Source organism: Alligator sinensis, unplaced genomic scaffold, assembly GCF_000455745.1.
Source record: "Alligator sinensis unplaced genomic scaffold, ASM45574v1 scaffold285_2, whole genome shotgun sequence".
Lineage (NCBI taxonomy): Eukaryota > Metazoa > Chordata > Crocodylia > Alligatoridae > Alligator > Alligator sinensis.
The window spans coordinates 405731-416800 of NW_005842384.1; positions in this window are offsets into that span (position 1 = coordinate 405731).

The following is an 11070-nucleotide window of genomic DNA, read 5'->3' on the forward strand; positions in this document are numbered from 1 at the left end:
AACTGAATAAGGAAGTAGTTCTGAGAAAAATGTTGTAAAAAATCATGTAATTAAAACTGTATCATAATGCATGATACAAGGAAACCTTGATTCTGGTATTTCATTACTTTTAGATGCTTGACTTTTGCAATATTCTTTACATTTAGTTATCACATTGCAGTATTAAGACTTTATCTCTAGGAAAGACAGGGCTAGCATAAAAAGAAAAAATGCTCATGCTAATGAAAGGTTGTTGACTACATGTAGCAAATCTCAGTTTTTCAGCTGTTATTCAGGCAGCAGTGATTTCTGTAATTGGTCACTCTCTGAAAAGAACCTGCAAAGAAGAAAGGAAACTGTAGGGGGGGGTTTCTTTGGTGGTAGGGGCAGGAGGAGAGGCAGTTTCCAACAGCTTATTTCCTCAGGGAATGCATCTACACATGAAATTAATGCTGTTGAATAAACTCCGGAACAGTTGCACATAGGACCAAAGCACTTTTTTCTGGTGCAGAGCAGCCCCAGCAGGCATGGGGTCCTGGGGGTCAGCCTGTCAGCTCAGGGCTGTTCCAACCCATCTCATTGTCATGTGGAGGGACTGGCTGGAGCACAAGGGTACTACAGTGTGGGGCTAGCTGGCAGGCAGCCCTGCGCTGTGGAACCCTCATGCCCCAGACAGCCCTAGTCAGCATCTACACGTGACTTGCAGCGGAGTAAATAATTCTGCCATAAGAATGTATTTGTATTAAGCAGTACTAACCTACAGCAGGATTAATTAGTTTACTCCAGCCTAATAGCACCACACGTGTAGATGGAGATTGTAACAGGAGGGAGGCCAGGGTTGTCATGCTCTCCCCTGCCACCTCCTTTACCGTGCCAAGCTGCCGACTTGCACCCTCCAATTCTCACCCGCCATGACTTTGATTTTATATATTTTTATAGGGAGGCTGCCTTCCTTCTTCTTGGCCACGGTTCTCCTGTCTCAGGTGTTCCGTACACCCCAGCCTTATGGGCTATGTGTGGCTCCTACCACCCCTGTACCACGCCCCAAGCCTCACAGGTGTAATGGACGTTGTTCTGTCCCTCTCTCTGTCTCCACGCCCTCTCTGGCGCTTGGGCTCTCCTCAGCCCCGTCTCTCTCCATGCCCTCTCTCTCCAGGGCCTCCTCAGTAATGCCGCCCCCCCTCCGGGGCCTTCTCAAGTGCTGCCCCCTTTTCCGGGGCTCATCACGCCCACACTGGGGCTTCTCAGCAACGCCCCCTCTCTGGGGCTTCTCAACTGCCCCTCTCTGGGGCTGGGGTCTGTGCACCCCGAATGCTGCGTCCTCACTGGCGCTGGGGTCCCCACTCTGCTGTGAGTCCCCTATGAGTCCTCCTCCATCCCCTGATAGCCTCACCCAAACCACTGGTGTAACAAATAGCAACACAAACACAAGCCCCTGGGCTATAGCAGAAACAGAAGCCGCCTGGCTATAATTGCGCTCAAGCCTACTGGGGTTTCTTCATCCCACAGCAGTGCCAGATGTTGCTTGTGTCTCAGGCTTCTCTGCTCTTTCATGACCGAGAGCTCTTTCCTCCTTGGCTGCTGGAAGGGAACTGCCTCCTTCCTGTGATTTATATAGGAGCCAGGCCCTGCCCCTTCTTGTCAGCTGACTCAACAGGTGTGGATCATTAGTTCCCCTTGGTTGCCTCAGCAACCGGCACCTGAGGGGTTATCTCGGCTCTCCAAGTAGCAGGCACCTTAGTGCCCTGCTAAGAGATAATTAGGCAACTCTGCAGTAAGTGTCTCATATAGATGCAGTCAGGTAGTATGATTTTTGTTTCAAGGAACAAGTACAAAGTCTCTCTCCTCACAAGTTTGTAGATTCTTCAGGATCCATAGAGAACTCTAGCAATGTATTGGTATCGAGTTCAAATTTTTATGGTGAATTTGGCATCATTATTATATGTGAAGAACTAGATTAGGACTGCAAAATAGCAAACATAATAAACTGACTGATCACTGATTTGAATCAGGAGCAGAGGTGAAAAGGGCTTGAACTGGACCACTGGCAATCCCCTGAGTCATTTAATATTTTTGCAGGCAGATGGTAATTTTTTGGTTAAAGATAGAGGTATGACAGTCAGAAGGGAAGACCTATTCTAATTCTTCCATGCATTTCTGTGAGCAAGTCCTAGTAATACCCACCTCATTCACTAACAAGATCATTGACTGTCACTGAATTTAGGCCCTCAACTGTTCCTCAGTTGATTGTACATAAAATGGGAATAATCATGCTATATTAACTGATGTTTGCAAGGTGCTCGAGATGCCTAAATGGAAAGTGCGAAATCAATGCAAATAATTATTCTTGATTTTTTGACTGACTGGATTTTATTGATAATTCATGCTTTGAAAAATTGTGTGTTTTATTTATTTGTGCATTGTACATGAATAATAATGATAAATCGTTTTCCTCACTTTACTAAAAAAAGACTCAGGGCGTTTGTACATGTGACAATGTTACCATATATATGTGACAAAAATTTCCCTTTGTGTAGATTAATGGCATCATTCTTTACACACACGTGAGTTTTGGGGGTTTTAAATGAGTTTACATTATCACAAACTAAACCACATCCTGATGTAGTTGAGTTTGCAATGTTGCAACTTGGAATATTGCAGCCATTAATCTATCAGCTTACCCTGGCTGCAGAAGCAAGCTGACAGCAGGCTCCAACAAAAAAAAAAGGTTTGTGCCCCTCACTTCCTCTGCCTTCAGCAGGCACCTGTGGCCTCCATGACACCTGGGGCTACCCAGGAATGGGCTGGCTTCACCCTAGGGCAGTGTGGGGAGGTGGCAGGAGGGCAGTTGGGTGTGCTGGCAGCCAGAGAAGGCAGTGGGGATGATGCACAGGGCATTGGAAGCTTGGGTGGGCTCAGGGAAGAGTTCAATCAGACACCTCCAAGCTGGGGCAGCACCCAACTTGCTAGCAGCCTGCCTGGCCAGGCCTAGGAGGTGCCACTACTGTGGAGAGAAGGACCAGGGCCTGCTGTAGCTCAGAGGTTGCTTGGTCCACCTGCAGCTTACCCCACAGCCACAAGAGAGGTGAGCAGGCTCTGCCAGGAAAAAAAAAGGATTGGGTCCCTCACTGCTTCTGCCTTCAGCAGGTGCCTGGGGCTGCCAAGATAGTGATGAGGTGACCCTCACCATTCGTGGGGGATACATTCTTGAGATCCCCGCAAATAGTGAAATCCAGAAATATGGCACTACATTCATGAAGGTCATGAATGCAGTGCCCCCAGTGGCTGGGGGCGTGGGGCATGGCTGCACTGGCGATGGCAGGAGCCCTGCAGCAGCGGCAGGAACCCAGCAGCAGTGAGCGCAGAGCTCCCGAGAAGCTCCTGTAAGTGTATTTAATATGCAGGTTCAGCATTCATGAATATTTGAAACTGTGAATGCCAAACCCGCGAATTGTGAGGGTTTTCTGTATACAGTGACAGAAAAATAAAACCCACCATTTCAATTTAGGGGACATAAAATATAACCCTGAAGGACTAAACCCCTCCTGTGTAGAAGCACCCTTGAGTTTTATTTACAGACTAGCAAATTGCCTGTCAAGAATGACAGCGGGGGGCAGGTAAGGACAGAACACTGTCACCCACCACACCGCACTGCTGCCAACTCCCAGGAGCTGCGGGGGGAGAAGCTTGACTTCTCTCTGCCTGAGCTGGCAGCAGTGGTGACTCCCTCCACACTACCCTCCCACCCACCTCCGCCTCCTCCTGTAGAGCAGTGGGGCTTCCCTCCACCTGAGGTGGTGGCAGCTCCCATTCTCCCCACCTGCCTGCATGCCTCCGCCACCTCCCATGGAGCAGCGGGGCTTCTCTCTGCCTGAGGTGGCAGGGGCAGTGGCAGCTCCCCCCCCACATCCTCCCACCTGCCTCCGCCTCCTCCCACGGAGCAGCAGGGCTTCCCTTCACCTGCAGCACCCTCCCTCCCTGCCTCACTGCCTGCCTCTGTCTCCTCTCACGGAGCAGAGGTGCTTTTCTCCACCTGAGGTGCCAGTGGCAGAGGTGGCTCCCCCACTCCTGCCTGCCTCCCCCTTCTCCCACAGAGCAGGGGGACTTCCCTCCATCTGAGGAAGTGGCAGTGGTGGTGGCTCCCTCCCCCCAGCTCACCTGCCATCACCTCTGCCTCCTCTCTCAGAGCAGCAAGACTTCCCTCTGCCTGAGGTGGTGCAGTGGCTCCCTGCCCCCACACCTGCCCACCTGCCTGCCCACCTCTGCCTCCTCCTGTGGAGCAGTGGGGCTTCACTCCACCTGAGGAGGGGGTGGTGGTGGTGGCAGCTCCCTCCCCCTCCACCTGCCCACCTACCTTTACCTCCTTCTGTGGAGTGGTGGGGCTTCCCTCCACCTGAGGTGGTGGCAGCAGCTCCTCCCTCTCTCGGCCCACCCACCTCCACCTCTGCCTCCTCCCATAGACCAGTGGGGTTCCTGCTTCCCTGCCTGAGGCAGTGGTGGCGGCTCCTTCCCTGACTGAGGAGTCGGAGCCCCTTAGCCAATCACCACTGGCCCTCTGGGTGGTGCATGCATAGTTGCCCAAAAGCATTATGGAGAGACACACAGACAGACAGACAAAGACCTATACTTTTCTCCTTACTATTATAATGTATAGACTAACTCCTTTATATTGCTTTATTTTCAGTGGTTGCTAAATCCATTTTCTTAACAATATTAATGTTAAGTGAATAAATCAGAGAAGTCCTGGGTCACTTTTGTTTTCTTATAGCTAAAATTTGTTTCAACTTGGAAAACGAAATTTTGGATAGCAGTTTGTGTTTAATTTGTCCAATTATTTTGGTATGAATAAAGATGGAGATAAAGAAGTTAAAAAATGGCCACTTCACATGCTTAAACTACTTCAGGAAAACTGGCATTTAACTGACAATGCATTCTAGATATGGATGGATGTGATATACCGGAAAAACTAGTATTTCTATGGAGATGGGCCAATTGCTAAGATACCTAATATCATTTTTATAAAATGCTTAAATACATATTTATGTGGAGTCCGGGTGGTCCTTTGGTTAGAGAATATGCTTTTAATAACTTTCCATCAAACATATATTTTTTATATTTTTAATAAAAAAGAGGAAATTGAAGACAAAAAACTGTGTTATTTTAACATTCAGGTTTCAACAATAATGAAATTCAAAGTTAAGCTTGACACACCATCCTAACTTGCTCAATAATGCATTTTTCCCCCAGATGTCCACAATGGGATGAGCCTTAAATAGAAATTCTTAAGTTTCATGACTAAAATATGTGGGATTTTGTTGCTTTTATTCTTTTTAATAAGAGCTTGGAAGCTTGAAATTGAGAACTGGAATTTTTCTTGATCATGTGAAACGTTTGTTTTTTTGGCAAGGGGGAAGACTGGGTATTGATTTCATTAGGCTTTCTTAAAAAAACAGTATCCAGTTTCTCTCTCATTAGGTGTGTAGTGTGATCTTAGAATGGTTGGGACAAGAGAGAGTGAGACAACTTCATTTCTGATTGTGAAGTGGCTTGTGAGCAGTTGTCTATTTGTGTTCCTTGTTGTGTAGAATGCATAACATTATGTTCCGTAGTTGCATGTCCTCACTTGAAAAGAACTATTTTAGGAGCTTTGTTCTGTCATATGTACCAGTCTTCCCTGCAATACCAGGAAGTTTTGTTAGAGTTAGTTGCACATAACACATCATCTCCTTGTCACTGTGACTGCAGTACGTGGGTAGATTTCTTAATGTCAGGCCATGGAGATACCAAGCATTGTGTTTACTCCTGTGATTTTATTTTCACATATTAGGAACGGGATGGCAGATATTAACTTTTAGACATAAAACATTGGATTCTGTATCCTGTTTAATGTAAGGCTCAGCCAACGAGGTGTCTATGACCCTGTGACAAGATACATAATGTGGTTTGTGAACTTTATTTAATATTGATAGCCTTAATAATGACTTATTAAAAATGAATGTTTGGATTCTGAATATAAAGGGATATTGTCAAGGGAAGGGCTGATTCTGCAAGTTTTTACTCCAGTGAATAATACAATTGATTTAAATGAACATAGGTAAGTGAGTAAGAATAAGATGAAGGGCTCAGTTTCACAAAACCTACCTTGGACATAAAATAAAATAATGAACTAATCCATAGTTTTCAGAATAGATGTTTTCACAATAACAAAAAGTCCATTCAAATTATTAAATTACCTGCTTGGCAGTGACTTGCTTATTTTTCACCGTATGTGGTGACAGAAATGCACAATGTAAATAAGAGTATAAACAGGAGAAAATAGTAAACTGAATTCTTATCATTCTTTTATTGTCAGTGGACTAATTTATCAAAAATTAAACAGGTGAAGAAATATGTTCATTTATATCACACAAATTGTGTGTTGACTTTGCTCCTTCTAGAAGGGGGAGTCATGCAGTTTAGTTTTCAAGCCTAGACTGTGTTTAATTACAATCTCACATAACTTAACATGATCATTTAATATTATATTAATAGTTACATTATTTAACTATTAATATAATATTAAATAATCATGTTATGTTAAATAATCATGTTAAGTTACATGTCAATATTAATAAACATGTTATAATCATGACATGATTAGTTAAATAGTTAAAAAATCCAAACAGGATTTGTTTCTATGTAACCACCAACCTGCCAGATTTGAAATAAAAAAAGTGCAGCAAGTAACATGAGAGTCAGAGTGAAACTGACTAGAACTTGAAGATAAAGTAACTATGTCTCTTTTCCTTACTGCAGCCAAGTAAGATGCAAGAAATGGACAAAAAAATCCATACAAATCGTGAAATGTTACATTGAGCTTTAGAATTTTTCTGACTTGAATAATGTTTTAATCAGATGCTATGTCCCTCAGTGTGTACACACATGAGTAAACATGAACGGATCATGAAAATTTATCCACAAGAGTCATTGAAAACAAATGAATTTTTTTTTTCTGCCTCAGGATTGCCAGGCATCCCTCATGACAGCATTTACACAAGGATAGCATGGTATTTAGCTGCCATGCTCTCCTGTGAATATTTTTTTCAGCTCAAAACTACTTGCAGCATTACTTCGCAATGCTTCTCTTCTACCCTCTGCCAAAGGGTAGAAGATTTCAGATGCCGTCATGAAAAAGAGGAGCATGTCTAGGAAGCTGACTGTGTTGCCAGAAAGACCATGGAACAGCATGAAAGAGTGGCCAATAACCATGCAACAGGATGTGCCATTTCCTGCTAATGCTGCCTCTCCTGGTCATAAGAATGAAGTTTTGCACAAATCTACCCTGACAGGTATGCCAGTGTGTTTTCTTTAGAAAAGGAAAGTATAGGCCTCAACTATTATTATGAAAGAAGTAAGGTGATATGTGAAAGAGCCCTATTGATTTTATTTTCTGTTTTGGTGATCAAACTGCATTTCTTTATGTTTTACATTTCTGTGGAGAGAGGAAGTGTTAATCAGAAGCTAGGCAGAAGGTAGGGAAGTGCGGTACTTTATAGATCAGTGGTTCTCAACCTTTTTTGTACCAGGACCCATTTGTAAACATCAATGGCCAATCACAACCCAGTGCCCTTCACTTGCAACCTGCTGCCCCCTAACCCCAGGCCCCAGCCCCCAGTGTGTGGGGCAGACAGTGGGTGTGTGGGGCAGAAAGGCCCCAAGCAGCCCTGTGCAGGCTGGAACTCTGCCAGCCTGCAAGGGAAAACCCACAGTTTCCCACATTTTTCTCCTTTAAAGGAGAATCCATTTTTAAAGTCTCTTCATCCATTTTTAAAGTTTGTTCACAACCCTTTCATATATTCTTGTGACCCACTTTTGGGTTGCAACCCACAAGTTGGGGATTGCTGTTATAGACTAAGTGATTCAGAGAGGCATGAGTTTCCTAAGCTATAGATTACTTTGTCAGATGCTATGAATGGACTCCATCTGACAAACTGAGTTGTAACCTACAAAAGCCCATACCTCTGTGAATGAGTTTGTATGAGGCTCTCTAAATCTGACACATGTGGTGACTGCAAACACCACAGGTAGCAAGCTGAGGGAGCAGACCCCCTAGGATGCTCTCCCACCACCTTGTGGGCTCTGCTTGCAGCATCCCTCTGCCCTCTGCTCAGGGCCGGCCCGTTCTATCCTGCAGAACCTGCGCCTGCAGGGGGCCCCACAGCTAAGGGGCTGTGCCCTGCTCGCCCCTCACCACTTGCGCCATGTTTAAAGGGCTCAATGCAGGCAGGGAAACTCTTCCTGGCTGAGCTGGGGAGGAGTTCCCAGCTCTGCTCCCGCCTCGGCCCCCAGGAGGGAACCCAGGCGTCCCCAGTATGTGCTGCCCCCACCCCATGCCCTCCGCAGTGCAGCCCACATGCATGTTGCCCAGCCTCAACTATTTTATTTCAGTGAGTTTATACTGCAATTAACTGCAATTTTGATTTTTTGATGGATCAGGGGCCCCCAAAACCATATCTTGCAGGAGGCCCAAAAAATTGTGGGCCAGCCCTGCCTCTGCTGAGCAGGCTGCATTGTTGGCACTTGATACCCTCTTCTTCCCTCTTTGTGGGCTGCACTGCCAGCACATTTCTCCCCCAACACCCATGGGTGCTTGCCACTTTAAGGGCTGGAGCAGGCAGCAGCCAGGTGCTTGATTGCAGAGGCACCCATTTGGAGAATCAGGATATATATAGGGTGACGCAGCAGTGTGATGCTGGCCACCTCAGCTGACTGAGCTGAGGTTCACAACATCCTGGAGGTAAGGGCAGGAGCTAGGGGGATGGATTGGAGGCTCCTGGTCCTGGGCAAGACCTAAAACTGCACCCTGCCAAGGAAGAGGCCTGGTGGGACTGCCAGTGGCACAGCAGCCCCACTTAAATACCAGGACCATTCACCTCCCTGGTGAAAGGTGGGTCAGGGTACCTCAATAACCCAGAGCCCCCACAACACCATGGGTATAAGAGGGCCAGGCATAACTATGACCACATGAGCCCCTACAGGGGAATGAGACCCCAGAGGCCCCAGGGAGGGGATTGTTGTGTAGCCCCAGAGAGGGGGTGGTAGTGAGGGCCCTGATGTGGGTTGTGTTGGGCTGAGGGTCAGTCTGAAGGGCAGCACATGGGCCAACCACCCGAAGAATAAGTTGCTGGATATGAGAAGCCCGGTGAGGGGCTAGGATGGAGTTAGCCCTGTGTGTGGTGAATCGGCTAGCCACTACCCAGGTGAAGGTTGCGGGAGAGGCCCAACAGACTGTATGTCACCACCCGAGGTGTGATCCAGATAAAGCCCTAAGGCCTATGGGAGCTGCTCCAAGGGGAAGCAGGGTGGAACAAGTTCTCCATGTGAGAAAGAGACCCTGTGAAAGGGAGTGGAGTGCAAGAGGTCCCAGTGAGGGTGGGCAGTATGCATGTGTGTATGAATGAGGCCTGACAAAGGACTAAGTTGGTTCGGCTTTAGGCCCAGGAGCATAATGTCATCCTGGATGCCATCTGCAAGGCATGGGCTGCAATGTAGGGAAGGTTCGGAGCTGCGGATAGCGCCCTCTGGCATTGGGGAATGTAATGAGTAGTCTCCCGCATTTACCACCAGTTATGGGAACAGCAAAGTCATGGCAAGTGAGACTGGGTGGACTGCCCCATAGACAGGTGGGTGGGCTGACTTCAGACTGGGCCCCGAGCTTGCCACTTGTCACAACCAGCAGCATGCAGACCCCATCCACAGAGACAGCATAAATGGCACTCAGACCCCTGGGCCCTCCTGTGTTGCATGGCAGTGGAAGAGACAGCTGTCAAGGCTCATATGTTGCATGTTAACTGCTTGCGGGCTGCTCCCGGCCTGCAGACAACACATTGGCCCCTTGCAGGCTGCCAGACAGCCCTGAGTTAGTCAGTAGAGTGCCACACTTCTCTGCCTTCTGCCTGTTTCTTTAGAGCAGGTGTTATTTAAGCTGACTTTGGTATTAATAAGTACTTGACTAAAGATTTTATCAGGGAGCCCTGGTCAGCTGAGGCAGCAGGACATTGCTCGGTGGGAACATGGGTGTTGGGGCTTGTTTTGCAGTAACAGGGCCGATGGCTGGCCTGCTGTGTCCAGGCCAGTGACTGCCTTGTTCTCATACCAGACATGAGGGGAACAGGGTCAGGCCTTTTGATATGCTGTTGGGAAAGTGTGGGCCTAGACCCACCAAGTAAACACTATGAGTCCTGCTTGGTACTTGGGACAAATAAAAACAAAACAGGGTTGAGAGTGAGGGTTATATGTTTATAAGGACTGCACTGAGGGGGGACACTGAGCAGAGCAATCCAGACAGTGCCCACTGTCTCTCAAACGAGTCCAAGGAGCCACAGGACACTGCCCAGTGAAACTGCCCAGAGATGTGAACGAAGGAGGGACAGGAAAGCAGCCCCACAGTCAGCAGGGGTCTTACTGGCTAGAGCCTCCTTCCTGGTGAGATAAATTACAAGCTTAGCCTGGGCCAGGAGGAGAGGTTGACCAGGCCTATTTGTCACCTTAAAGGGCGAAGGCTTAGCCCCATCAAGTAATTTATTGGGCTCCTTCAGGTGGGGAGGCTACAGGAAAGGTGACAAGTGATTACTTGGGCCAAGTGATAATGAAAACAGGGACAGGAGTGGAGCTCAAAGGCTCATAACAAGAGTGTCACAGGGGGACACTGAGCAGAGCACACCAGACAGCGCCCAATGGCCCTCAAATGAGACCAGGAGCCAACGGACATTGCCCAGTGATGTTCTGCTCCGAAAGCAGCCCTGCAGTCCCTGGGGACCCGCCTGGCCAGTCTCTATCCTGGTCAGATACTTCGCCAGGGCCAGGAGGAGGATGACCAGGAGGTCATGGGACCTGGTGGTTCCATGGTGAGGTGGAAGGGCAGGATTCCTTTGAGTCCCCTGAGGTGTCCTTTCTCCTTTTCCCTGAGGGCTATGGTTCTTCTCCTTTTGGGCTTCCTGCTCTCAAACTTAGTGCCTGAAGCATTGCTCTTTGGCTCGCGGGGCGGGGAGGGGGCGTGTTCATTTTTGGAGGGAGAGGAGGAATTGTTTCTCTCTCTCCTCGGGGGGGGTG